The sequence below is a fragment of the Rhipicephalus microplus genome, chromosome 3 (assembly GCF_043290135.1).
Source record: "Rhipicephalus microplus isolate Deutch F79 chromosome 3, USDA_Rmic, whole genome shotgun sequence".
NCBI classification, from domain to species: domain Eukaryota; kingdom Metazoa; phylum Arthropoda; class Arachnida; order Ixodida; family Ixodidae; genus Rhipicephalus; species Rhipicephalus microplus.
Window position 1 is genome coordinate 167,094,877 of NC_134702.1, and position 26,174 is coordinate 167,121,050.

At 44.9% G+C, this 26,174-nt stretch overlaps 1 protein-coding gene across 1 annotated transcript in view; it reads left to right on the forward strand.

Moving 5' to 3' along the window:
* The window catches only part of LOC142804009 (uncharacterized), a 41,649-nt gene that overhangs the window by 4,016 nt on the left and 11,459 nt on the right, over positions 1–26,174 (forward strand). The window lies entirely within an intron of this gene.

The following is a 26,174-nucleotide window of genomic DNA, read 5'->3' on the forward strand; positions in this document are numbered from 1 at the left end:
GGCTTGTGTAGGCACCGATGAATCATTTACACACAACGCGAACATTCCAGCAGTTACTAAAAAAAAAAAAAAACGGGCGCTTTACTTCACAAAGAGGAAAGTACCCCTCCTTGCCGTGCCATGTGCAATCTTGTGCGCGCATTCCGTCTTTAGGAGGGTCAAAGAACCCTTTTCGGGGGTAACTGCGTAGTTCTTTCACAAAACTTTTTAGTGTGTCGTTAACAAAAACTGTAAATGACACATAAATCCCGTCCTGATATTGAATTAAAGCTTATGTATAGGGGTCGTCCCATGTTCCTTATTATCCTGGGGTGGCATATTGTGAGAACATTTGAGCTTACCTGTACAGCGCTGTATCACAAATTAAACGGCCCAACAGCACACCAGAGTGGACAGCTCAATCAACGGTCGTTATACGAAGTATTTAGTTAAGCTTTTCGACCCTAGAAACGTGGCGCAAAAATTTTTTTCAGTAAGGTTGGAGCTTACTGTTCTCACCCCAACTTTATTCTGATGATTTAAGAGCACGTAATTTATCGTAATCACAAAACTATGATGGATTATACGTCGCAAAACCACGATATGACTAAGAGACACCTTTTGACCATTCCCGTTCCAAACGGGCACTGACATCCCAGAGTACACGGGCCTCTACCATTCCGCCTCCATCGAAGTGCGACCGCCACGGCTGGAGTCGAACCGACAACCTTCGGGACAGCAGCCCAGAAGCATAGACACTGATCCACTGAGGCGCACTGTAATTCATTGTAGTGGTCAAGCGCATTTTCATGTGTTTTATTTTGCAACACGAACCAGTGAATGGCAGCAGGAGATCCGTAAAAGCACCGCTTGAGTTTATGTCCCCCAGACATGATTCAGTGGCCAGGTACTGCCAGCGGCGTGCACCTCACAAGTGTCGTCATGATAGGAAGAACTTGTACGGCCATTTTTCGACACTTTTTTTTTTCGTCATGCCAAAAATGTGGCCACAGATGTAGCCGAGTCCTGTTGACCGCAATTTCGCAACACGCATTTTTTGGCAACATGGACTTTCATCCCCAAACGTCTTGTGTCCTATATTTGGCGTATTTTCGTCTTTATATTTTAGCAATATCAGTGGTGATTCTTTTTGTAAGGGAGTCAATAATTCCAGGTTACAAAACCTATATACAAATTAAATACATGCAGCGAAATGGTCATTTCGAATTTGACTTATACAGTAACTGAAAAGAGCATTTAGGTGCATTTTGCGCACGTGGGCACACTAGCAAGCCTTCGCGTGCGCTGAGCACTAGCTGTTTGTCTTAGACGTCGTCTATTTTTCGCACGGTGGCTTGTGCGTTGCGTCAGTTCGTTGTTAATTTTATTACAACGCCCATCTAGATCGACAGGCACGCATTAGTGTTTTCTTTCGAGCAGCACTTATTGTTTCATCACCTTTAGACGTAACGTATTTGCGTCTCCTGTAGGGAGTTTGAAGATGTCCTTGAAAAAAAAAAGTAGGCCCGAACATCGCTTAGTGAGGTCAACGTGCGCTGTGACGCAACCAGAACGCGCCCAGACGAGTTTCATTTCAATGCCGGACAACTTCGGCGGAACTATATAGTGGCAGGATTATTCACCGAAAGACCCGGCTTACATTTTTTTTTAGCTTTTAAACTCTCCTCTTCTCGCGTGAATACTGGGATTGCGAATTAGCGCCGCATTTGCTTTTATCTCTGCTTCCGAAGAACCTTGCTCGTCATCTTTTATACCGGATCAACTGAATAAAAAAAAAACATCTATATATTCACGGAAGCGAGTGCGTGCAATTGGCCTGACGAGGATTTGCAGCATACTCTTACCAGGACAGTTCATCCATGAGGTGAACAACTCACTGAAGGGAAAGGAAGAAACGAAGGCCACGAGATTAACCGCTTTTGAGCGCGCATGGTAGACGAAGTGTGGATGCGCTTTTTTATCAAGGGAGGTTCCACAAGTTTTCATTATCAGCTATCTGTTCGGTCTCTTCTGCAGCCGTTGCAAACTGCCCATTTCTCACTCGACTACTTGCTGACCTCTCACAGGATATAGAAGTGATTCCGCTCGGAGTTTGCATTATAAGTATACCTGACTTTCACGCATATCATTAATAGTGAAATATTAGCTCCCCAAAAATTGGATCAGTACAGTTTAAGAAGGAAACTACCCTGGTTGCCTAGTGAACATGAAATTCCTATGGAATTTAGGAAAATAATCTCTATGCGTTGTGCCATTACAAGATTAAACCCGTTGATTCTTTATTAAATTGTTCTGTGGTACTGCATAAGCAGTGCACCATACACGATGTAGGGATATATAATAAACTACAACGTTGAATGTGTAATCTCAACAATACAAGTCAACATTAAAAACAAGTATTAACCTCTCTGCTAGGTGTAATGGATACCAACAATTACTTAAGTACTACTGTATTAAAGTTTGTTTTTTATGGATAAAAACGAATTGAACGTCTTACGCAAGTTTAATTTCAGCTGTGCATGTAGAGGCTGATAACAAACTTGCCCAAGGCCACATCCTATCTAGTTAGACATCATTTTTTCTTCAGAGCTGCCCATGATTTCTTTCTCTCTTGACACTCTCTGTAATAGTATGAAATTTCCCGACTGACTCATCGGTGTCTTTAGCTGTCAAGAATCATCTTTGGCTAAATAACGCATCACGAGATAAGCCTGCTGGCTAATCACTGCTGCCTTGGCGGTAACTGCTCATCGCGCACCCAATAGTTCTGCCTTAAACTTTCCGTCTCACTTTGGTAGCTCCTATTTTAAAACAAGTTTCATTAAAACGAATAAAATCTGCTGTATCTTACAAATGACCGTTGCATCTTACAAATGACCGTTGCATCACTCAAATGACCGTTGCATCACTCATACATTCTTCTGAGTGGAATGTCTCGTCTCGCGTTTTTTTTTTTTTATTCGCGACAAGTTCATTAGTTCGTTCCTAAATGCAAGGCACACTCTCTGCGGCTTCTCTTTCGTTTGTTCGCAACACGTTATTCGATAACCGGTGTTCACAAACAAGAAAAAATCACAGCATATCCACGTAATGAATGATGATGAGTGTGTCGAAGCGTGCTTTCGTCTGTCCGCGCGACCATCCATGCGTCCATTCATGCCTGCCTGTCTGTTCGTGCGTCCATCCGTCCGAACGTCCGCGCGTCTATCCATCCGTCGATCCATATGCTAGTCTGTCTGCCCGTCCGTGCAAGCGTTCATCTAGTGAACACTCCGAGTACCGCCATCACCCATCTCACATCCCCTGTGGCACATATCCGATCTAGAGTGGATATGGGCCACCATCGGTTACGTACTACTACATAAATACAAGGGATGGACAGACCCACGCCTTGAGGAGCTTCGCCTCCAAAACAAATAAGTAACATATTTGCAAGATGTTTCAGCGCGCGAACAAAGGAAAAAGGACAGGGTAGACAGAAAGAGCGCCAACTAGCCCAAGTTTCCACTCTTGTGGGGGGAAATAAGTAACACGCAGGTGCCGCTATTATCGCAGGCGATGCCTAGCGCGTATGCTAACGGCGAGGGCGCCGTAAGAGAGTATTATCCCGGCTTCCGATAATGCACGTTCAAGCCCTATTTTCCACTAGTTTTATAATAAACAGAAAGAAAATAGCGCGCTCGCACATCGCACGTGCTTAGCCTCTGCGTGATCTAGTTCCGTCTCATCTCCCCCGCCACGCCTGTTCTTTATGTTCTTTTTTTTTCTGTTACCGTCTAGTCCCGTTTCCGGTTGCCTTCGACCTACAGCGATGTTTGTCGGTGGTTCTTTCCGGGGCAAAAATCAGGTAGCAGCGGTCATCCTGGTCGCTTACACGTATTTCTCTTTGCGCATACAGGTATTTCCCTTTATGCGTAGAAACACTTCGCTTCATGAATACACGTATTTAGTTTGATTGATTGTTATATATGTGAAGTTTAACCTTCCAAAACAACCATATGAGCATGAGAGACACCGTAGAGGAGGGCTCCGGATATTTAGACCACCTGGGGTTCTTTAACGTGCCCCCAAATTTGAGCACACGGGTCTGCAGCGCTTCCGCCTCCATCGAAAATGCAGCCGCCACAGCTGGGATTCGATCCCGTGATCTGCGGGTCAGCAGCCGAGTACTTAAACCGCCAGACCACCGCGGCGGGGCTACACGCGTTTCGCTTTATGCATACACCTGTTTCGCTTTCGACAGCCAAGTTCACTTGTGCGCCTTCGTTGCCAGTCGGTGTGAGCGCACCCTATACGTACAACGACCATCGCAGCGGTCTTTTTTGTATATTATATTTTGTTTCTCGGTCTTACCAAGCTGTATTCTACTTCGCGCAACGCCGATCCGGCCGTCCGATATGCCGTTATGGACCACCTCTTAGAAGGGAGACAAAAGAAGAGGGCATTCTAGAGAGACGGCTGGCGCACCGTTACAGAAACGCATGCGCACGGCGCCGCTTCTATATATCTATCCGTAGCCATGAGTCGAGGCACATTCCGGGGGGATCAGCTCGAAAGGCTATCTCTTGGTCGCGATGATGTTAGGTGTTTATTTATTATTATTATTATTATTATTATTATTATTATTATTATTATTATTATTATTATTATTATTATTATTATTTCTCCCATTTCTGGTGCCATTTCCTGTGATACTCATCGGGAGAAGACAGTGTACGCGTTTCGTTTAGTACGTAAACAGGCAAGCCACCGGCGTTGCTGAAATTCGACCGTACTGCTGGCGGTACTGGCTGAAAGACTACCTCGTGTGTGAGACGGCGACGGAGGCGGGACGACACCCTTCTCATAGAGAGCCCTTGTCATCTAGAGGCTTCCGAGCCACAGGTTACGCACGCTAGACGAATAATTTCATACATGCGTCAACCGAAGAACGATAACCGGCAACGAAGAAAGAAGCGATTGTAAAACAGCAGTCAATATCACGGGAAGAGGAGAGGGATGACGGAACGCAAGAGTGCTTTTCATGTGTACCCACCACACCGCCAAGACCCTTCGCGCATATACTTCGCCCGGACGAGTCCGCCGCCGCTGTAGTGGCACCCGCAGTGAGCGTCGATGCAATGAAAAGAGATTGTAGGCCGTACCACGCCTCGCAATGTTCGCTCAGTGGTCGGTTCTGCAGGGGAGTGAGGGGCGGAAATGGCTTTCGCTGATCGTTTTTTACTAGAGAGTGAAGATTCGATAGGGGAAGGTGTATTCGAATTGCGGAACTACTTAATATTCCGACGGAGCAGTAGTCGGTCGTAGGTTTTCAAAGGGAAGATAAAATTTACCTCTCGAAGAAAATGCTTTCGTGTGTTCTGCATAGGCACAGTTCTTGAGTGGTTCATTTTTTTTTCTTGTCGTCCGTTGCTTTTCTACAAAGCTGGCGCCGTGAACGGTGGGTCATTGCCACCGGCGCAGAAACGCTGAGCATTTTTATCATAGATAGAGAAGATTGAAGTGATACCGAATTCGGCTCACATACTCCAGCAGCTCCTGACATAACAGCGAAATTGCGAAGTATTTTTCAGAAGTATAACATTCACAGCACCGAGATGTATAAAAATCCACGATAAAAATTAGGAGCTTTCACCCTCCATGGCTGAGGGTGGTATTAATATCTGGGGTTTAACGTTCCGAAAATACGACACGATTGTGAGGGGCGCTCTAGAAGGAGGGCTCCAGAGAATTTGACAATGTGATGTCCTTTCACGTGCACTGCTATTGCAAACCACTCGTGCCTCTCACATTTCGCCTCCATCGAAGTGCGAATGCCACAGTCGGGATCAAAGTCGTGACCTTTGGGTCAGCAGCGAAGCACCGTAATCACAATAGCACCGCAGCGGACAGCTAGGCAAAACAAGAACAAGTGACTGACTTTGGTGCTTTCTGTTTAGGCTCAACAAACATAGCGAGTTCACGCACTTCTCGTTGTCAGCCTACGCAAAGTTGCAAAGTAAGTTATGCCCACTGCAGGTCGGTTGTTCTTTCCAGAGTTTCTCAGAACGGCATTCCCTTGAGTCATCTGTCTGGATGTTGCGCTTTCAAGTTTTCTCATTTCACCATAATTCCTACGAATATGGTATTCCCATTCCCATCCAGCGCTTCCCTTTTCAAGGCACCCATTCGATGACCCTACGGTCACGGACAACTCTTCTTGGCGATGAAGGGAAAGCTACAGTGGCGGTGCAACTGCACATGTACTTCACGAAGTAGTGCGAATGAGGGCCGTGTTCGGATAATGCATACCATTTGCTTCGTTTCATTAGACTGCCATTTGAGAGTGAAATTTGTCACAATCTTCTTCGGCGAGTTTTCGAAATAGCTGGTCGGCAGCAAGCACTCGCCTGAAGAAGATACCATTCCGAATGTGAGGGGAACGTAGAACGTGCGATGTCTTTACACGAGCAAAAACGCCAAACGACATTGCATAAATTAAAAATATATGTATAGGAATAGCTTCATGATGCGTATAGCGTCTCTTTATAAACATGACCCGTAAGAAAATATTGTTCTTTTCATGATTTTCACGCAAAAAACGCGTCCGTAAATTTCGACTATGATCTTGAGCGGTGGCACACACTCGTTTTGGCATCGCGAGTATAACAAACGCCAAGCTTTCTGCAGCTGTCACCACATCTCACGCCCAGGCATATATTTTGCTCTTAGGATACTGACAGAATGATTGTGGAAGGTGCGATAACATGTGGAAAACATTTGTGGGTACACACTCCGATCGTTAGCGAAGCGTCAGCGAGTCGTAAAACCTAGAACATATCTAAAATCAACGTGTGTGTCACTCAACTTCTGAGAGAAACTGAGCTCCTCACAATAACGACGTGGAATCGGTTTAAATGTAAAGAATAACTACCAATTACTTCACGAGATTTATTGCCTTAGTGCAGCATTCTAAGCAAGCTAGTAATTAGTTATGTAAGTATGATTGTGCAACGAACAATGAGCCGCCCCAGGTGGATGTGACTGCACGCTGAGTGTGTCTTTTGTCTATATTTAGTACGTGTTTCTTTTTTGTGTGTTTTTATTGAACAGTCACACTCACGCTGCCTTCCAGGACGCATAAGTGGGCTCTCTATCTCCCACTGTCGTCCACGTGTTGCTCACGTGCACCTGATGCCACACGTAGCTATTGCGTCATTGCTTTTAGTGCTCACGTGGCCTCCTTTGTCTACAAAGAAATGACGCTGGATCGCGCCAATATTGTTCCTCCCAGAAGGCCTAACTTTGACTGGCCGCTGTAAATACGCGTACACATAATCAGCATCCACGCATTCAAGGTGGCGATTTTTGTTTTGTTTACAGTGAATGTTGTTATGAGATCACCACGCGCAGTTGCATGTTGTTCGACACAGCCGCCGCCGCTGTCCGTAAGCACATCACGCAAAATTAAAAGTAGACCTTTCACCAATAACACGGGGGGGGGGGGGGGGGGGGGGGGCTTGAAAGCCGGGTCCGCTGGATGTCAGGTAAATATTCAACCACTGTGTTACGCCGGTGCTCGTATCTTGTTGTCAAATTCACCTTAGGCAGGCATGACCTAGCACCAATGGCACAGTGGGGCTCAAACCCAGTAATCTACCACTGAGCTACACCGGTGCTTGTAACTTGTTATCAAACTTGCTTTAGGCAGGCTTGACGTCGAGAAAGCAATCGCGTTAATACAACTTATAAAGCGTTTTACAACAGCGAAAGAACAACCAGTCGCCACACAATGCGATTAGCGTAACGAGCGGGCCGTCCAATGATTCAACCCATTACAAAAGCTTCTTCTTGTTTCCCTATAAATGTGGCACATACCAACTTCAGCCATAATTCCTCATCGCCGTCACCCACTGCATGGACAATTGGCATGAAATTCCCAGCAAGTGTTTAGCGGATACCACGCTTCTGAAAAGAATGACGAAAAATGGCATAGTGAATGCCAGCCTAATACCCAAAAGTTTATTTTTATTGCCTTAGTGGGTACTAAGCAAGTGTTCTTGCAGTAGTTACCCAATGAGTGTTTTGAAAAGGTTCCGAAAGGCCGCTCTTCTAGCTTTCGCTGTGACTGTGCTGCACCTACCACGCAGGCCTGGTGTTTTTTTTTTTTCAGTCATCATAAACGGGTCCTTAACTACTTACTTCAAAACATGATGTAGAACTTTGGTGTCGAATGTATTTAATGGAAATTGTGGCAGTCTCCATTTACTCTCAAATGCGCAGCGTTGTTTCCCTGCCACGTAGCATAGCGCCCACAATTTAGCGTTCCTACTTTTGCGGCGTAGTCTTCGACTGCTACTGAAGTCATGACCACAGTTACTACGGACTCTTTTTACGCTGCACCCACAAGCGTGCGCACGAATGGCTTCAGAGGTCGTGAGGAGGAGGGATGGGTAGGGGGGCGGAGGATGGTCACTTATTTTACTAGTTAGCTAAAAGTGGGAGGCCTGAAATGCACCCCATGCATCGAATTCATACCGGAGGGGAAGGAGGCACTCAAACTTCGCCCTCCCCTAACTCCGCGCACGTCATCGTGGCGATAACGAAACGTTTCTCGGAATCTTGCCTAACGGATTTCAATGCAGCCAACACCAAGAAACGGCACCTCATCGACATGCACGACTAACAGTTCACTTTCAATTTTAGGTCGTTTATACAACAACGGCTGTTATACCGAGGCCGAGAATACGTTGGCTAAATATTGGTATGCATTACTGTAACGAAGCATGCTTTTGTTTTGTGTTGTTTTGCTTCCTACGAACCCACTTTAGGGGATAGGCTGAGAATGAGATGTTTAGACATATAAATATTATTTTAGGAATGGTAGGTGATTATAAAAGATAAAAAAAATTAGATGTCAATACGTAATACATTAAGTTTAAACTGTAAGCATTATGCTTTTGAGCTTGTATACCAGACTGCCGTATAAGCGACGGGAACAATTTTTCAGAACTTGGTTAGGTTTTACCTTGTTGAAATGATGAATAATTTCAAATACCAGGATAAAATGGTTTTTTTTTAGCAGCTATAACGAAATTACACGCGCCATGAAAGGCATCCCTGAGACAGTATCTCAAGCCTGAGGCACCGTAGCTGAAAACATTCTCCCCGGGTATGGTTAAGCCCATTTTTGAAAGAGGAGTAATGAGATTTCGAGTTCTAATACGAGAATATCTTCTGAATGATAAAAAGTTATGTTCGATATTTGCTAGTTCTCCGCAGAATTGGCAGAGGGGTGATACCGTAAGACGAGCCCTGTGAAAGCATAAATTTATTGGGGGAGGGGGAGGACGCGGCATCAAAATTTAGTGATCGTCACTTCTGATTGCCGAGATTGGCTCCACTGCGACTTCCATGGGAATCTTAAGTGCTTATATTCCGTCCACGTGGGTCTAGCTTTCATCCGATCTGTGTGAATAATTAATGTTCTGTACCTCATTGCGGCGACGTATTCTGCCAACGGAGGAACTTGAACTATCGGGAGATATAGCGATGCGCGAGCTAAGGCATCAGCCATTTCATTTAATTTTAACCCTCAGTGACCTAGGACTCATACTAATTTCAGATGCCTCAGCTGAGACGGAACTAAAGACCGTAACGTCCTGATAGCACGAGAGGTATGAGAAGCTGTGAGAGCTTCTTATCCACTTCATCTTTTTCATTTACAGATAATATTGCAGGTCTCGTGCTTTTGGGGCAATAATCACCTGCACGCATCTATTTATTCTGAAACATTTTATCAGATCAATAAATTTTGCATCCTTCCAGCCAATGACTGTGCTAGGTTATTCAAAAAGCGCATGTGTGTCTTGTTTTCGAGGTCATTCACTCCAGCTGTCCGCAGGCTGATGGTTTGTGATCAGAAAACTTTCTGCGCGTGGAATACAGCGCAAAAACAGCCAGAGGGCAAAGTGACTTCTTGACAAAAACACATACAAGGCAAAGTCTTGTCTCGTCTATGCCATATAGACGTTAGCTTTATGCTTCTATAATGAATGTGCATAAATTATGTGTTTTTCCCATACCGCTATCAAAAAGCTGTATTGCACGCCCATGGGCCGTTTGTCCTCCCTGTAGTGCTGCGAATGCCCCAGGAGGTGTAGATATATGGAAATAATATTGCGCCATCATTTACCCACGCTGGTTGCCAGTCAGCCATCTTGGGTTTCATACCTTGTCGTAAAGACAAAAAAGCCAGGCTCTTTCGTACTCGAGAGTAGATGTAAGCCTGAAATATACACCAGCACAGCACATGCAGCCACGAATCGGTGAGGGCCCTGTAAAATTACTGAATCAGAATGAACTTGTTTTGAACTGCACCTTCTTCCAAGCACCGTTTCATTTAAGCACTATGCACGTATGTATTCAAGGGCGTTGCACAAAACACGCGCCGTGACCCTCGCGTACCACAAGAGTTGAAAAGAGCACAGATAATTCTGTCCCAGCGCCAAAAGATAACAATAATTGTACGGCACCCTTTGTACACCTTTGGTAGATCAATTTTAGAAATGACCCATATATCTTCAGCATATCATAAGATACAGCTTCAGACGCCTTTTCAACGATCCTTAAGAGGAACTCGCGCGCAATACATTGAATTGTTCGACGATTATCTAGGTTATATAATGCGGTACTGTTGGTTGAGTGAGGGGAGACATAAGTTTCTTGCTTTGGCTGGTTCTCAGGGTGATTTCGTTTTGTTTTCGCAATGATGACCGGATATGCTCGTTTGATTGCCCCTAACAAAGGCTTTGGCTTCGCTTAAAGTCAATAGGGCACTGACAACGGGAGCAAAAAGTTTTTTCAAGTTTAACATAGGCTGCATGGCAATCTACAATACACGTACTCATGATCTGGGACAAAGTCATATCGCTGGAAATCAACCTTGTACTCGAAAATGCTTCCTAAGTGGGCTCGTAAGAAACACATAATCAGCATATAGAGGCAGAAGCTTGTCGTCGAACACCGACTTTCTTCACCGTCTGAATGACCTGCGCGTTTGCGGGCAGTAAAGGAGTTGGAACATGACGTAATGCTAAAGGAATTTCGATAGCTATTAAATAAGATGAGTTAAGCTGTTGCGAAGTTTTGTAGAATCAGATTGTAATCGTAAAACCACAATATACCTGCGTGAAACAGTTAGTCAGGGAGAGAGAGAGAGAGACTTGACGTCTCTGTGGGGTAGTGGCAGTGATCAACGCTTCTCTTAAGGCCCGTACAATATCGTTTTTCTACAGAGGTCAGACAAAGACCAACTACACTTCAGATAGAAATTCAGACAGAGACAACTACACTTTAAAAAATACCATATGCCATACAGACTTCAAAGAGAGGTCAACTACACAGGACTACATTACGGAGAAAAGAGGGAGTGTGCTCACCCTTCTTCGTAAACTAGTGCACGCAGTCCCTTATCACGCTATCCCCATTCCGCATACTTTAGCGGCCGATATTAGCGGCTGCATTTTGTGCCGCACACACATAGCGTAGTGCCTGAGATAGTGTATGTACCTCAATTTCAAAGCACGCTTGGTGTAGTTTCTCCCCCCCACGCCGCTCTCTTGCGCATACCGGAATAACCGGAACCTGCGCCTCGAGTCAAACATGCAGCAAATCCAAGATTTGCCAACTACGATGAGGTTACCACAATTTGCAAAGGTCGTACGTCCATTTTATAAGCTATAAATCTTCTAACCAAGCAAGGTTCAATTTGTTAGCTATACCGGAATTTCGTGCTTGAAAGTGCCTTCCCAAGATTTGTGTTATGTTAATACGAATCACGCGAAACGTCAAAATCATGCGCAGACTGTTACCCCAACGAATTCAAACGTTCGTCGTATCGCATAACGTCTAAGTCAGTTTCATTTCACATACTTCACCCAAAGCGTACCATATGCTATACAAACCCAACACGTGCGTTCACGAATCCATAACTGGTTTCCCCGCGCAACGCGCGCATTATTACGGTTGCCGCCCTGAAGGCAATGCCGCGCAGAAAGACCGAGTTGTCCGCCTCGAACGCGACCATCCGGGAAGAGCAGCGCACGAGAAGCAGCAGGACGCAGAGTATCCCACAAAACCCCGTAAAGTGTTCTACAACAGCCTGGTAAGGAAGGTTTGCCAGCGGTGACGTTGGGGCTGCAACGTGTCGCAGGTGGAGGAAGAGAGAGTGAGAGGAAGAGAGGCTTGTGTGGTTCTAGTCGTCTTCGATCAGATCCGCGCATCGGAAATTCCGGAGACGGCTATCCAGTCGTGATCTGGAGCAGCTATAGTGCACTGATAGCGGGTGCCGGGGAAGAGCTGCTGTCGCGGGATGCCGGCCGACGAGGCAGACCTGCACCCGTCGAATAAGAATCGCGACGGGGCCCCATTTCTATTTCGCAACCCTGCGAAAGACAAGAACAAACACGCTAGTACCACGGAAGACGCAGCACTGCGAGGCGTTGGAAGAAGAGTGTGAGGATGTTGCCACAGAGGTCCACCGCGGGTCAACTATAGCGCACGCGCCGATCAGATCAGCAGCCAATTTTTTCCTCCTAGGAAGACCTGAAATACGCGCTTATTTGGGCCCTAGCCGGCTGTGGATGCCGTAACAGGTGCGACGTGGCTGCGCTGGCGCCACTGATCTTTTTATTATGTTTCTTTTGTGCTGCTGGTCTCCAGGAGCGACGAGAAAACATGAAACATCCCAGTGGTACTAAATTGGCTATACAGCGCCTGTAGTTCTCGTTTTTTTTGTTATTTGATGCCACCACTTCAGAACCGTATTTAGCTATCAGCGTTTTGGGCCTTTTGCAATAAACGAAAAATGTAATTTGTAAGCTACGTAGAAAAAGAAATGAAAGATTAAACTCGAACGACCCGGCGCCCATTGCAGAACGATCCCGCATTAATTTTTTGCTTCATCAAGCAAACCCTTACCAGGCCAGTCTGTTTTTGAAGCTGGGTCTCCTGCTTCTTATGCATGCCTTATTCTTGTAAAAGAGTGAAATAGCCACTGGTGGGCTGTACTTGTTCTGGCGGGTGTGCGCGCAGTAACCAATACTGACTGCTCACGACTGGCCGCGGAGGGGAGATGGTTGAAGCCGTCGCTTATAGACCTGAAGTTAACCACGTTTTTCGTCCATGCTTGTTTGTTGTCCTTATAATTATTTTACGTCTCTCTGGCTACCTATGAATTGCTACACTGGTAAGCATGCCTGACTGAGTGCGCACCAACATGTAGTTTGAAAGTTCACATCCAAACCGACCTTTCTACGTTCGTACACTTCATTATAATTTTGCGTAATCGTGATCATATTACACGTACAAGAGTCGTAAGGTGGCCCAAGCCATGCCCTGTGTTTCTTCCATGTTGTCGAGTTTCCTTTCTTGGACAGCCCAGCGACGCATATACTATTGTCATGACGGCTTATATTGCACCGCACCAATAAGCCCTCTGAATGAGCGATTACAAGAGAGATTACAAGTAAAATGTTTTTTTAACTCAACTCCAAACACGGCAAACTTTTTTCTTTGATTACATTAGGTACACATGAGCTCTAGACTTGTATATGTCCCAGATTCATACGAGCCTCAACTCTATCGTTGTCTGAAGCAATCAGAACCAGTGCTGCTGCATTTTCTACCAAATTTCAAGTACGTAACATCAGCTCTGGTTAAATCTGGTTTACTTTCCGAAAACGTTCGAAAGTGTCTGTTCGCATACAACAAAAGTTTCACAGGGACCATCACTTCAGCTGTCTTCCAAAGGCACCTTTTAACCTTAACCAGGTCGGATCGCCAAAGGTGACGACTGCAGTCTTTAGACCTTCCGGCATTAGCTCTGAAAGCAAACACTACCCCTCGCGTGGTCACTGTTATGTAAAGCGAGACAGATCACGACGCTTATCGCATAGGCAGACATTCCAACAACGAACGCATCTTTCCCGTCCGACCTCGAAGCGCACGTGACTCTTGTCAGAAAGGGGGGAGGTCCTGTGGACATACGTGATCGAGCTTGCCCGTCGAAAGGGAAGAGAGCGGTGCGATGACACGCTGATCCAATTTGCTTACTGTGTGTTCTTCCTTGCCAACGAAGCGACCTAGACACAAAGACGACGCCCTTTCGTTCACATAGGCTCGCGGAAAAGAAAGGCACTGTGGGCCAGCCGTCATCATGCGACCAGCTGTTTGTCGTGTGTTGTCTCATGGCATTTTTGCTTGTTTCTGCAAGTAACAAGATCCTTCGATATTGCGCATTCTGTCGTTGTAGAGGTTCTACGGCTCTCATCGTTCGTTCCTTATGTGCAACGTGACGACAGCGCTGTAGGTCTGTGTAGCACCGCGCGCCCACGTATCTACAAGCAGGACAACTGCCAGTCAAATGGAATCTCGAAGCGAGGTACTACGGATCGACCTCAAAGACACGATCAATGCTCTTAATTGAGCGTACATGAGTTGCCGTAAATGCATCCGCATTGCTTGTACACAAACGTGTCGTCGCGTCTCTTCCGGTGCACCTTCGTACATCGTTCCAGGAACAGGGGTGAAACAGGGTACATGGGTTTGAAAGCTGCCCTAGCAGCAGGCAATAGTTCTTTTTGTAGCAGTCAGAAGGATCTTTTCAAGCATGTTTAGAACAGATTTAGTTCCTTTCAAAGCAGTTGTGAAGCTACATTTTCTCAATGTGGCATTTTTAAACATTCAGAGAAATCGTGCAGTAGCCTTATCAATGCGAAAGAACGTATATGGATACTCCTGATAGCTATTCTCCGTTATCTTCATGTCCCGTGTAAAGTTCAAACTCGTAACATACTCCGACGCATCGTATGTTCCATTCGCGAGTAGAAGCGCGCGAGTAGGGACGACGAACGCTGCTGAAGCAGCGGTCAAACGAGCAGGCCCATCTTCACCGCTTGGAGGGCGCGTGCGATAGCATTCGATGCACGAGAGGCCTGTAGTCGAAGCAGACAGGAAGCAATCCTACCGTCTTGGAGGAGCGTAAAAGAAATGGCAGATCCCTCGTACATTAGGATTCGATGATATGCGAAGCCCGACAGGGGAAGATAGATATGACACTTTAAAATGAGCCCAACGTTACGAGGCGGACGTTAAGTACGCCGTAAATGACTTCTATGTCATGATCATCTCGTTTTTACGTGTCATATACCTTCACCGTCTGTGTACCTTAAGTGATATTAAATTTGGTATATGTGGAGCTAGCGAAACAGCCGCGAGCACGCTATGAGCGTAGCAAGTAGCCTTGTTTACATGACACGCATATGATGATTATGTCGTTTGGACGTGCCGTTCACATTCATCGTCCATTCACGTCAGGTAGTACGAAATTTGGTTAATGTGGAACTAGCGAACAGCTGCGAGCACGCTATGAGCATTGCATGTAGTTATATAGTCCTGCATGTAGGCACGCTATCATGAATATTGTGTTTCGTCTTGTCATAAACCTTGGTCGTTCATTGATGCCACTTGATACCAAATTTGGTGTATGTAGAGCTAGCGAAACGACCGGGAGACCGGGAGTGTGCTATGAGCGTGGCATGTAGTGATGTTTCACATAACACGCATGCCTTGATTGTCATGTTTGAATTGTGTCATTTACCTTTGTCGTCCAGTCATGTCGAGTAATAATAATTTTGATATATGTGAAGCTAGCGAAACGGCTGAGCATCCTGAGCATGCCGTTACGCGACACACATGTCATAATTATCATATTTTTACCAGTCATATACCTTCGTCATCAATTGGCGTCATGCAAAACTAAAAATGGTATATGTGAAGCTAGCGAAACCACCGCGAGCGAACTATGAGCGCTGCATGTAGTCGTACTTTACATGACACGCATGCCACAATTATTCATCCATTCACGTCACGTAATATCAAATTTGGTATATGTGAAGCTAACAAAACAGCTGAGAGCGCATCATGAGTTTGCCATGTAGTCATGTTATTACGTGACACGAATCTCATTTATCATGTTTGCACCATTCATGTACCTTCCTCATCCATTCACGTTGCGTAATACCAAATTTGATATATGTGAAGCTAGCGAAATGACCGCCAGTGCACCATGAGCGTGGCGTGTAGTCATGACTATTTATAACATATAAATCATGATATACATGTCATCATTTCCACCTTAGGGTTAGTCACTAATGTTCGCCAAGCAGTCATGCCGTACCATACCAGTTTTGCAAAATTCTATGCGAACGAAACCACCGCAAGATCAGTAAGACCATGAAATGTAAATCATGACATCCATGACACGAGTGCCTTTATTTTCATGCTATGACTAGTCAGTTATGTCCATCTCACAGTCATGTTATGCCACACCAATTTTGGTATCGAAAGCATTATCATTACGGGCAGGAGAGCTAAACGTCGTAGGTTGCGAGATTGAAACGCTCAAACTCGCCGAAGGTCGCTAAGAAATGCTTCGCATTTTAAACTACGAGCGAGGAGGGTGTTGCTCGAGAAACAACTATAAACTTTGCCTCTTGGTCGCGAACGCTGGTGCGCACGGTAGCTCGGCAGCCATCAGGGGGGCGACTCGCATATACTAGGCTACGCGCTTCACACTATTCGCGAAGAGAATGCGCAAAAAGTGTTGCTCTCCTTGAAGAGGTCGTATTCTTGTACAACAGTGCTTTCGACTGTTACGTGAGGTCGTATCCAAATGAGTTAGCTGCCACTGCCACTGTGAATAAACTTATAATTTATTGCTATCGCATTATTTCTTCCATACTTGCGATGCAACTGTGACTCTTTTAGTTATATACAGCCACCCATGTTCCTTTTTTTTTTTTGCTTTATACCTGAACGCGCGAGCCTCAACCGGAGAGTCGATAAGCGCGAAGCACAGTGACCATATGAATGAGAATACGCGCATACGCTCCCAACTTCGCTAGGCTGTTCCGGAAAACGTGCATTACCCCCCTTCTTTTGAGCACCGTTACTGCCATCCTTGATTCCTTTGCTGAACGCTGCCATCATGTTATAAAAAAACAGTTTAACCGGAATAGCGAAGCAATGAATACGATTGCGACAGATTGCAAGGCTGGACGCTAACTCTTTTCGATTCTATGTCGCGTAGACTGATAGATCGGGGAGAGATGCACTTCTCGCCGTCTCCTCACGTTGAGAGCGCGGCAAGTGGAAGGGTCAACGATCTATCCGCACATACAGAAAATACACATGCCCTCCGGATCAACGTTCACAGCTGCTCCTGGAGCGATCACAGCTTTTACGAATCTGGAACTGTAGCAGTTTCGGTCAAGCCAAAAAGACAGTTTTTCCGCCAAACTTCCAGGCATGGCGCTTCATGGTTTTTGCATTTTGCGCCTCAATTCTCATGCTGCGGTGCAGTAGTTTGGCACTGCAGTGGTGGTTCGGCGCAGGATGGCGCAGGTAAACGAGTTTGGCGCACAATTTCGCAAATGGTGCAGCTGTTCCACCCCTGCAGAAACGCAGTGGTCAATACGCAAGTGAGTGATAAGGATAGCGCTGAACCGCTAGTGAACATTCTTGTGGGCGGTCGCTTTCGATGTCTGCAAATGGGGAAGGTGGATTCAGAGGAGGCATTCAATCATACAGTATGCGCATTACTTCAACGCTATAGGGCAGTGCTCCAAAAAAACGGGCTGATTTCAGAATTCATGAAATTCCTCAGGATGAGCTTCTTCTTGGTAATCACGATTGACTCAACGATACACGCATTCTAGAACTTGCTTGTTTAGTCACAAAAGACATTCAGAGTAAATAGATAAGAGCATACCTAGATGCTGATCAGACCAAAAGCGTATTTAGATATTTTCGTTTTGTTTTCTTTTACTGACTGAAAAGAAGTCTAGTGACCGGAGTGCACGCAGCGCAAATTTTATGCTTTCTCAGCCATTGTTCTCATGTTTCGTAACTTGGGAGCAAGTGAGTACGTTTATCTAAATAACCTGCCACCTTTTTAAATAACGTAGTGTTATTACGGCAATGTGATGGACTATAGCGAGTTTATAGGCCATGCTGTTTTTCTTCTCTATTTGAAGAAAGACCTGAGGTGTACTCGCTGCGAGTGTGAACATTTTGTTCCCGGCGTCGTCAAGAAGGGCGCTCTTGTTGCCAGTATGTTCCCACAGCGTTTGTCTCCGGCAATCAAATCCTACCTAATGGCTCCAAACGATATCCTTGCTAACCATGGTGGACATGGCAAAAATATAGCGTTCCCCGTAAATCTCTTCGCATGGAAGACGTTACGGAGTTCCGCAAGTTACAGATGTTATTTCTATTTTTAGAAGTCTATTCAGGTTGAGCAAAATATATCCAACGCTGTATCGGGACGTTTGTCTATGGCGTGGCGGTTTTGCAACATTACACCACATTTCACGAGGTGTGACCAAGGGCCAGACCCGTTTCATCTCGCGTAGGAAATCACATTCAGCATAGCGAACGTTCCTGTGGATAGAACCAAGTACGAAACCTCGAATGAAAATAATCCCTGGAAGTGATAAACTCAAGTCCATGCTTCAGTGTGTTCCATCCAGAATTCTTGCATTTGACTGATCTATAATCTTCATGTTAAGCAGAAATGATGTAAAGATTCACTGCCATTGCAATAGAGGCGTAAACGTATCTGCACCAGACCAGCCCTGTGTAGGTAAAAGATTAGTGGGGGGGGGGGGGGGGCTCAACGTCGTATTCTGGTGACTGATACTTATGCCCTTCTAGACGAGCGCCATCAACTTTCTACTAACATTTGAGACGAGGAAAGTCGTATGCTGACAAACACCTAGCGATATTATTTGGCATGGATAATTCGTCAAATTCTACCGCAAATACAAATGCCATCGTCGGTAATATAGATATTATGGAAGTATCATTTGATGCAACTGCGTCTGCATTCACATATTCATTGACAGTTATATCTTCGTGCCCTGGAATCTGAAGGAAGCGACTAAGATGATTAAGCCCTGCAATAAGAAAAATGTTTCTACAGTATTTGAAAAGTTTAGTACAGTTAAAATGAATGGACAGACAGGCCGGCTTCTCATACTGATTGGAGAAAGAAAGAAAGAAATAAAGGAAAGAAAGGAAGGAAGGAAGGAATGGAGGAAGGAAGGAAGGAAGGAAGGAAGGAAGGAAGGAAGGAAGGAAGGAAGAAAGGAAGGAAGGAAGGAAGGAAGGAAGGAAGGAAGGAAGGAAGGAAGGAAGGAAGGAAGGAAGGAAGGAAGAAAGGAAGGAAGGAAGTATGGATGGAAGGAAGGAAGGAACAAGTGAGAGCAGAGAGGAGGGGGAGTTAAGCAGCCTAGAAGGACTGTATGCTATTCTACACTGGGAAAAAGGATAATGGAGTTTTAAAGATGACGAAAGAGAGAGAGCAGAGCAGGCATACACAGTGATACAACTTGCAGTTATTATAGCCTTTTCAGTGTATAATATAATCCCCGGTGCATGTGTGACCACCCACAAAATCTGCATAGGTCTACACACCAAAGAAATATATCTGGGTGAGATGAGCGTTGAAGGACCAGGAGTTTTACAGATAGGTATCTGTAAGTACGATATCATTCTGCGTGGGCGTGACGAATGTTACTTTGTGCCTCTGTGTTATTTTGTCATGATATAAATAGTACATGCTCTAGGTAGAAGACAAACATTATATTTAATGGAGAAGACTTGGAATTGCGTAATCAAATGTTCATATGTATTTTTAAGGAGAATGAGGAACTAATGGCCATGAGTTGAGGGAGAGTGAACATGTTCGAATACGCTACAACGCAACTTATGTCCTTCATCGCTTTTTCGCCGGATGTCTCCGAAAGTATGGTTTGACTTTTCGCCACAGTACCACCACCACCGGCTGCAGCCGATCCTCACGCACACACCACCGCCTCATCTGCCTCTTTCGCCAAGCCACAAGTTGTTTCTTGCGAAAAGTGCGCCTCCTTAAAACTAATCCACCTTATCTTACTCCACCTTAAGACCAGCAATGACAAAATATTTACGAGGAAGATGCAGGCGTGGCCAAAATATCACGGTCTGCAATGCCATACGAATACAGGACATTCCGGCCTAGGTACATTTGAAAGTCTTGCACATATATAAATGCACAAGCAAAGAAAATTTATGTCTGGGTGCACATTACGTACTTTTCCCACTCTTGCCCCGCCGTGGCGGTCTAGTGGTTATGGCTTTCGACTGCTAATCGAAACGTCGCGGGATTGAATGCAGGTTCCGGCGGCCGCATTTTTCATGGAGGTGAAGATGCTTGAGCCCTGCGTGCTCAGATTTGGGTGCACGTGAAACAACCCCAGGTGATCAAACTTTCCGGAGCCCTTCACTACGGCGTCTCTCGTAATCATATGGTGGCTTTAGGACGTTACACTCCACATATCAATCAATCAGTCAATCAATCAAATGAATTCACCACCATCTCATTTGTATTTCAGTGATCACAGTCGCTTAGATTATTCATAGCAGTCGCGCCAAACCTGGTTTCAAAAGGAAGTTATTTGCATCAAGTCTTCCTATCCTTTGTCTACCTCTCGATAAAATGGAATAAGTGCCGAAACCATGCGCATTACCGTCGAATACTAATAACGATCCTTAAATATATTCAATCTCTTTTCAAAGGTGGGAACTTGGTCTGCATATATAAAAGTGCGTTTGGTCAACAGCGCAAAGATGGTATCTCTGGCGAGGACGCTACACCAAGCGGCACGTGTTTGCCTGTGCACTGATGTGCACTGTGATAAGATGATAAAAAAAGGCCGGACCAAAAGAAAGGATGTCTGTGCGTTTATCATGAATATTTTATTTTTGTGCAACAGCCTAAGTGTGTGTCTAGGAACGTTACGCGCAAGGAAACGTGACGTTCAGTTAGGCGCGCATTAAAAACTGAGCAGAATGCACCCAATGCAAGTGAACTACAAACGGGCGTGGAGGCACTTCGTTTTCCGTGAAACGAATGCTCACAAGGCTGACGCTGCCAGGATACTTTCTTTAAATCTTTTTTGACGTAAGAAAGCACTCAAACGAAGCATTCGCGCCGATCTGAGAAAACGGCTGCGCTGAGGGCAAAACTGCGTACTTATTGGACAGTGCCTACTGGAAACGGACAGTACAGAATGTTTCCATGGTCATACCCTGAACAGAACGCGTTAAAATTGAAGCTCTTGGAGATCGAGGTAAAAAGTCGGGAGCCATGCTCACCGACAGAGATAGTCCACTCAGCCGCCGCACCAAGTTTGAGCCCAGCGCAAGCCGTGTATAACAGCGACGAACGGCACCCCTGTTAATGGACTTTTAACAGGGGTGCCGCAGCCCATTTTGCACTTCAGTTGTGGCGCTGCAGTTTGGACGTCCTTGCATGGTCTGTGACAGGCTGCGGTTAGACTCTACCTTGTCTACGCCAAATAAGGACGTAGCACCAGCCAAAAAAGATCACGTTAAGCATTTAAGGTCTATAAGCTTCGCATTATGAGCTTTACGTGGAGAGTGTGGACCCCTCCCCACTCCGCCACGCTTTTTTTTTTCTTGTTGTCGTTGTTATCAGGGCTGCTGAAGCCACATACTCACTATGAATAGGCGTACATTTCCAACGTTTTGCATCCATGAAACAGCCTGGAACAACATCCTGAATTTTCGTTTGCAGAAGCGCCACTTCAATCCTGTAATGGTGGACGAAATGGAATGACCATTTCACTGCACTTACAGTGGAAACGAAACCCTTGAACTTTTGGTCCCAACTAAATGTTGTGTGACAATATTCTAAGGAGAGAAAAAAGAGGGTGGGCGTTTGAAAGGAGGCCTTTTAGGGTTCATCCTTTCTTCATTTCACTTAATGGTTAACATTTTTAAAAGTGTGCTAAAAATGGGACTGCCCGAATGCTAAACCGGATACTTCTCATCAGGTTGTCTATGCGAATATATAAAAGTGGCTATTTATTAGAACAATAAGAAAATAGGAAAGAGAAGAGGTTTCTTTCTGTGTCCCGTATCGGGCACACGGATAAGCGCCTAGCGCTCCACATGCCAGTTCCATGACCGTCCCTGAAACAGCCGCCTCAAAGGGTCACGCGCGTTGAAAGAACAGAACAAACGTACCAGAGCGTTGTATTGTTTTCAAACAAAAGCAGCGAAGGCAAGCACCCGCACGTCGTTCTCTCCTACACCAATTGTTTTTGTATCGTGCGCATAAAGACAACAAATCCATTAACCCTGAATACGAAATGTGGCTTATTGGCCGAGATGAAAGAGCTATCAGCGTACCTGCAGTATGTGTAGGGGAGCTCTTGCCAATTTGTCGTGGCCAGGAGAACATATGGGTACAGGTTTACGTGCACTACATGCTTCTACAAAACAATAATTGATACGTCGCTCGTTTGAACAGCTAGGCAAAGTCACGAAGGAGGCAAGGTTGCCCGACGTTGCACGCGCCGGCTGGCGTGCAGCGCCTCTCACGAGGAGTTGGGGGTGCAGTAAACCACGGGAAACACGAAAGAACCGCGTCTCGTGGGCTCGTTCTCTAAGCTGTTTTCAAGAACACGCGCAAGAAATGATTAAGACCTTTGATATTCCAAAATCAAGCTCAACCCTGCCGTATTCTTGCGCGCTTTCAAACGGCTGCAGTTCCAGTGCCTCAGCGCTAAGACAAGACCTTCTCACGCAGTCACGTAGCATGAAGCTTGCACAGGCTCATTGACGCACGCCAATTGTTTTCGACGCAGAGGTCATGTAATATGATACGCTCGCGTTCCGGAGCGTAATTACAGCAAGGGCTGCTCCAGAAAGTTATCGCTCCAGTGTGCATATTACACTGCACTGATGCTGTGATCAAACGCGCGTGAACATGCATCTACAAAGTGCCTTGGCAACCGAAGGGTGTGCCCTGCTTGTTAGGAATGGCATCGGCTACTCAAACATAAATACTGTGGCCGCTAGATCATATGCGTTAGTCTCAATCGTACACATTTCGATTTCCGTGCGACGAGAACCGTATACGAACGAAACAGTCAGCCGCTCGTGCTTGATTTCAAGGTCTGCCCACCTTACGCGTGTTTGCTTGGAAGCTTTACGTGTAATTTCATGGCTGTCCATTGTCAGTGTTCTATCCGTCCTTTGACGCTACAAGTCACTCTTGAGCAATGAAGCTGTTAGTGTCTTGCTGACATGCATTTTTTCAACAACCTATTGATGCTAAGTGGACTAGCATGGGACTCACGGACGGGATTTCACGTGGCGCGATCGATATACACTCGGCTAAAGAGCGAGGTTTTCATTATGTCATGTCTTTTTATGTGTTGCCCAGCTATTATTCTATAAATCCAGCATATCACATATCGCAGCGCATCAGCTATGTGAAAGCTGTATACACACCTCATGCCCGCAAATGTGCACCCTAACATCTGCAGTCGTTTTGGAGGGAGGGGGGGCAAGATCTCTATGCTGTGGGTCGTGAGTCCGTGATGCATGTAGTAGTAGTAGTAGTAGTAGTAGTAGTAGTAGTAGTAGTAGTAGTAGTAGTAGTAATAGTAGTAGTAGTAGTAGGTAGCCAACTCCACGGCCAGACTAGAAGAGCGGCACGCGCCCCCCTTTACGAATGAGGAGCAAATCCGCACACACTAATCATAAATAAAAAGATAGTTGTTTCTGATAAAATAACTTACAGATACGAGTATTGCTGACTTAATCTCCAATAAAATTCGCCTCCAATTTGATGGTTACAAAAACAAAACAAATAAACACAGCATATCCACGGAGAGAATGATCATGAGTGGGGCGAAGCGTCCATCAGTACATCCGGGCATCCTACTGTCCGTGCTTTCATGCGCCCATGCGTCCGTCCATCCTCGTGTACATCCGTGCGTCTGTCAGTCAGTCCCTCCATGCGGCCGCCAGTGCGTGCGTCAATGCGTGCGTCCGCTCATTCGTGCGTCTACCTTTCCATCCATCCATTCATACAACCATGCATCCATCAGTCTGTCTGTCTGTCCATCCGTCCATCCGTGCGTCTGACTGTGTGTCTGTCCATACCTCCGTCAGTCTATGCGTCCGTTCATCTGTCCATACGTTCGTCGGTGTGTCCATATGTCTGTCTGTCTGTCTGTCTGTCTGTTGGTCTGTCTTTCCGTCCGTCCGTGCATGCGTCCACGTGTCCGTCAGTCAGTCAGTTCATTCGTCCATCCGTCCTGTCTGTCTGTCTGTCTGTCTGTTTGTCTGTTTGTCTGTCTGTCTATCCGTTGGTTCATCTAGTGAACACTCAAAGTGCCGCCATCTCGCATCTTTTCAACATATATTCATCATATGCAAGTACCGCCATCCAGCGCACATTGCAAGGAGTAAACGAGAGGCGGCTACCTACAACTACTGATTCTGCTGCTATTACTACTACTACATACATCGCGGACACACGACACGCGGCGTAAGGAGCTTCGCCCCTAAAAAAACAAGTATCAGAAGCACGCACGTTCAGCCCTGTCTGACCAGAAAGGTTTGCCACGTTAAACTCGCTGGGCGTAACATCCTTGGTTTTAGCAAAGTTTGGCGAGGGTTCGGCTGCAGTGCCATGAATATTGTGAACTAGTATATAACCGCAGTAGTGTTGACAGGCGGGCTAGTTGGTACAAACTCATAATGGAATAATTGGAAGCGCAAACCAACGGGACACAATAGAAGAGACAAACAAGCGCAGACTGAAACTCACTTTATTCAGAGAAGAAATTATATACCAGAAAGAAGAGAAAGGAAAAATTTTTCCCTTGCTTTTGAAAAGCAAGGCAGTCCAAAGAACAGAGTTCATTTGGGTGTCTACACCTCTGACAGCTTCAGAAAACTGACGAACATTATGAGTTTCGCGCATCAGTACCATCACAGTTAAGGATTCTTAAATTATCGTAATTTGATTCTGGGTCAATGGGGTTTACAATAATTTGAACTGATAGATTAGGAGATCTGGCATGTCACTTGAGGGCCCAAACATTCCGGTACTTCCAGAAGTACAATTTATAACCACGACCAGTTACCAAAAATAGTCATTTGTACAGACACAATGAAAATACTGACAAAACAAAGAATTTATCAGTCAGAATAAACGAGTATAATTCTAAATTTTTTTACACTTTTAAACAATTCAATACTAATATTCTGTACTGAAGTTTGTTGCACTAACTAATTCTAGTCATACGAAAAGTATTGTGAAGAAACACAGACAAAAAATTCACCTAACACTCTGTCAATCCAATGCATTGGGTAAGGGCTATGAGAAGAGGTGAAGAAGAAGACAAATGTTATGTTCAGATCCTCCTTGTGGGTATGAGCCGAGATCTTCTACGTGACAAAACAAAATAAAACAAAAAATAGTCATTCGTTTCACTACGCCATGATTGAGGCATGCACCGAGAACCGAGGCAGCGCCGGAAATGAGAATGCGATGTGGACGAGGCCCGATTACGATATCGCGTTCTGCTCTTGAAGGCGAAGCTCAAGTGTACCGAATTTTACAGCTTATTGGATACGTGCACTACAAGATTCCATATTACAGCTTTTTTGATAGCGTAGGCTTGAATTCTTCATTGTATGCCTCTCTGTGAAATATGCTGAGGCGCGTTATTAGTATAGTGCAATCAGATTTGTGGCTTCAGTATATAAAAAAAACTTTGCGCGGTGTACCCACACAAATATACTGCGGTGGCCACGTATACTGAACAAAACAAATAAAATATCAACATTAAGAATTTAATAGCATATGCAGGATCAAAGCAATATTCATGTGGTGTATATATAAATATATATATATATATATATATATATATATATATATATATATATATATATATATATATATATATATATATATATATATATATATATATATATATATATATATTTATATATATTTATAAATATATATATATATATATATATATATATATATATAAATATAAATATATATATATATATATATATATATATATATATATATATATATATATATATATATATATATATATATATATATATATATATAGTGGGAGTAATAATTCAATGGGCCAGTTAGTCTTCGTGAAGGTATGGGATATGGCACAACGGGAGCGTTGTCAACAAGGATAAATATATTTATTTCCCAACAGTTTCGGGAGGGGACC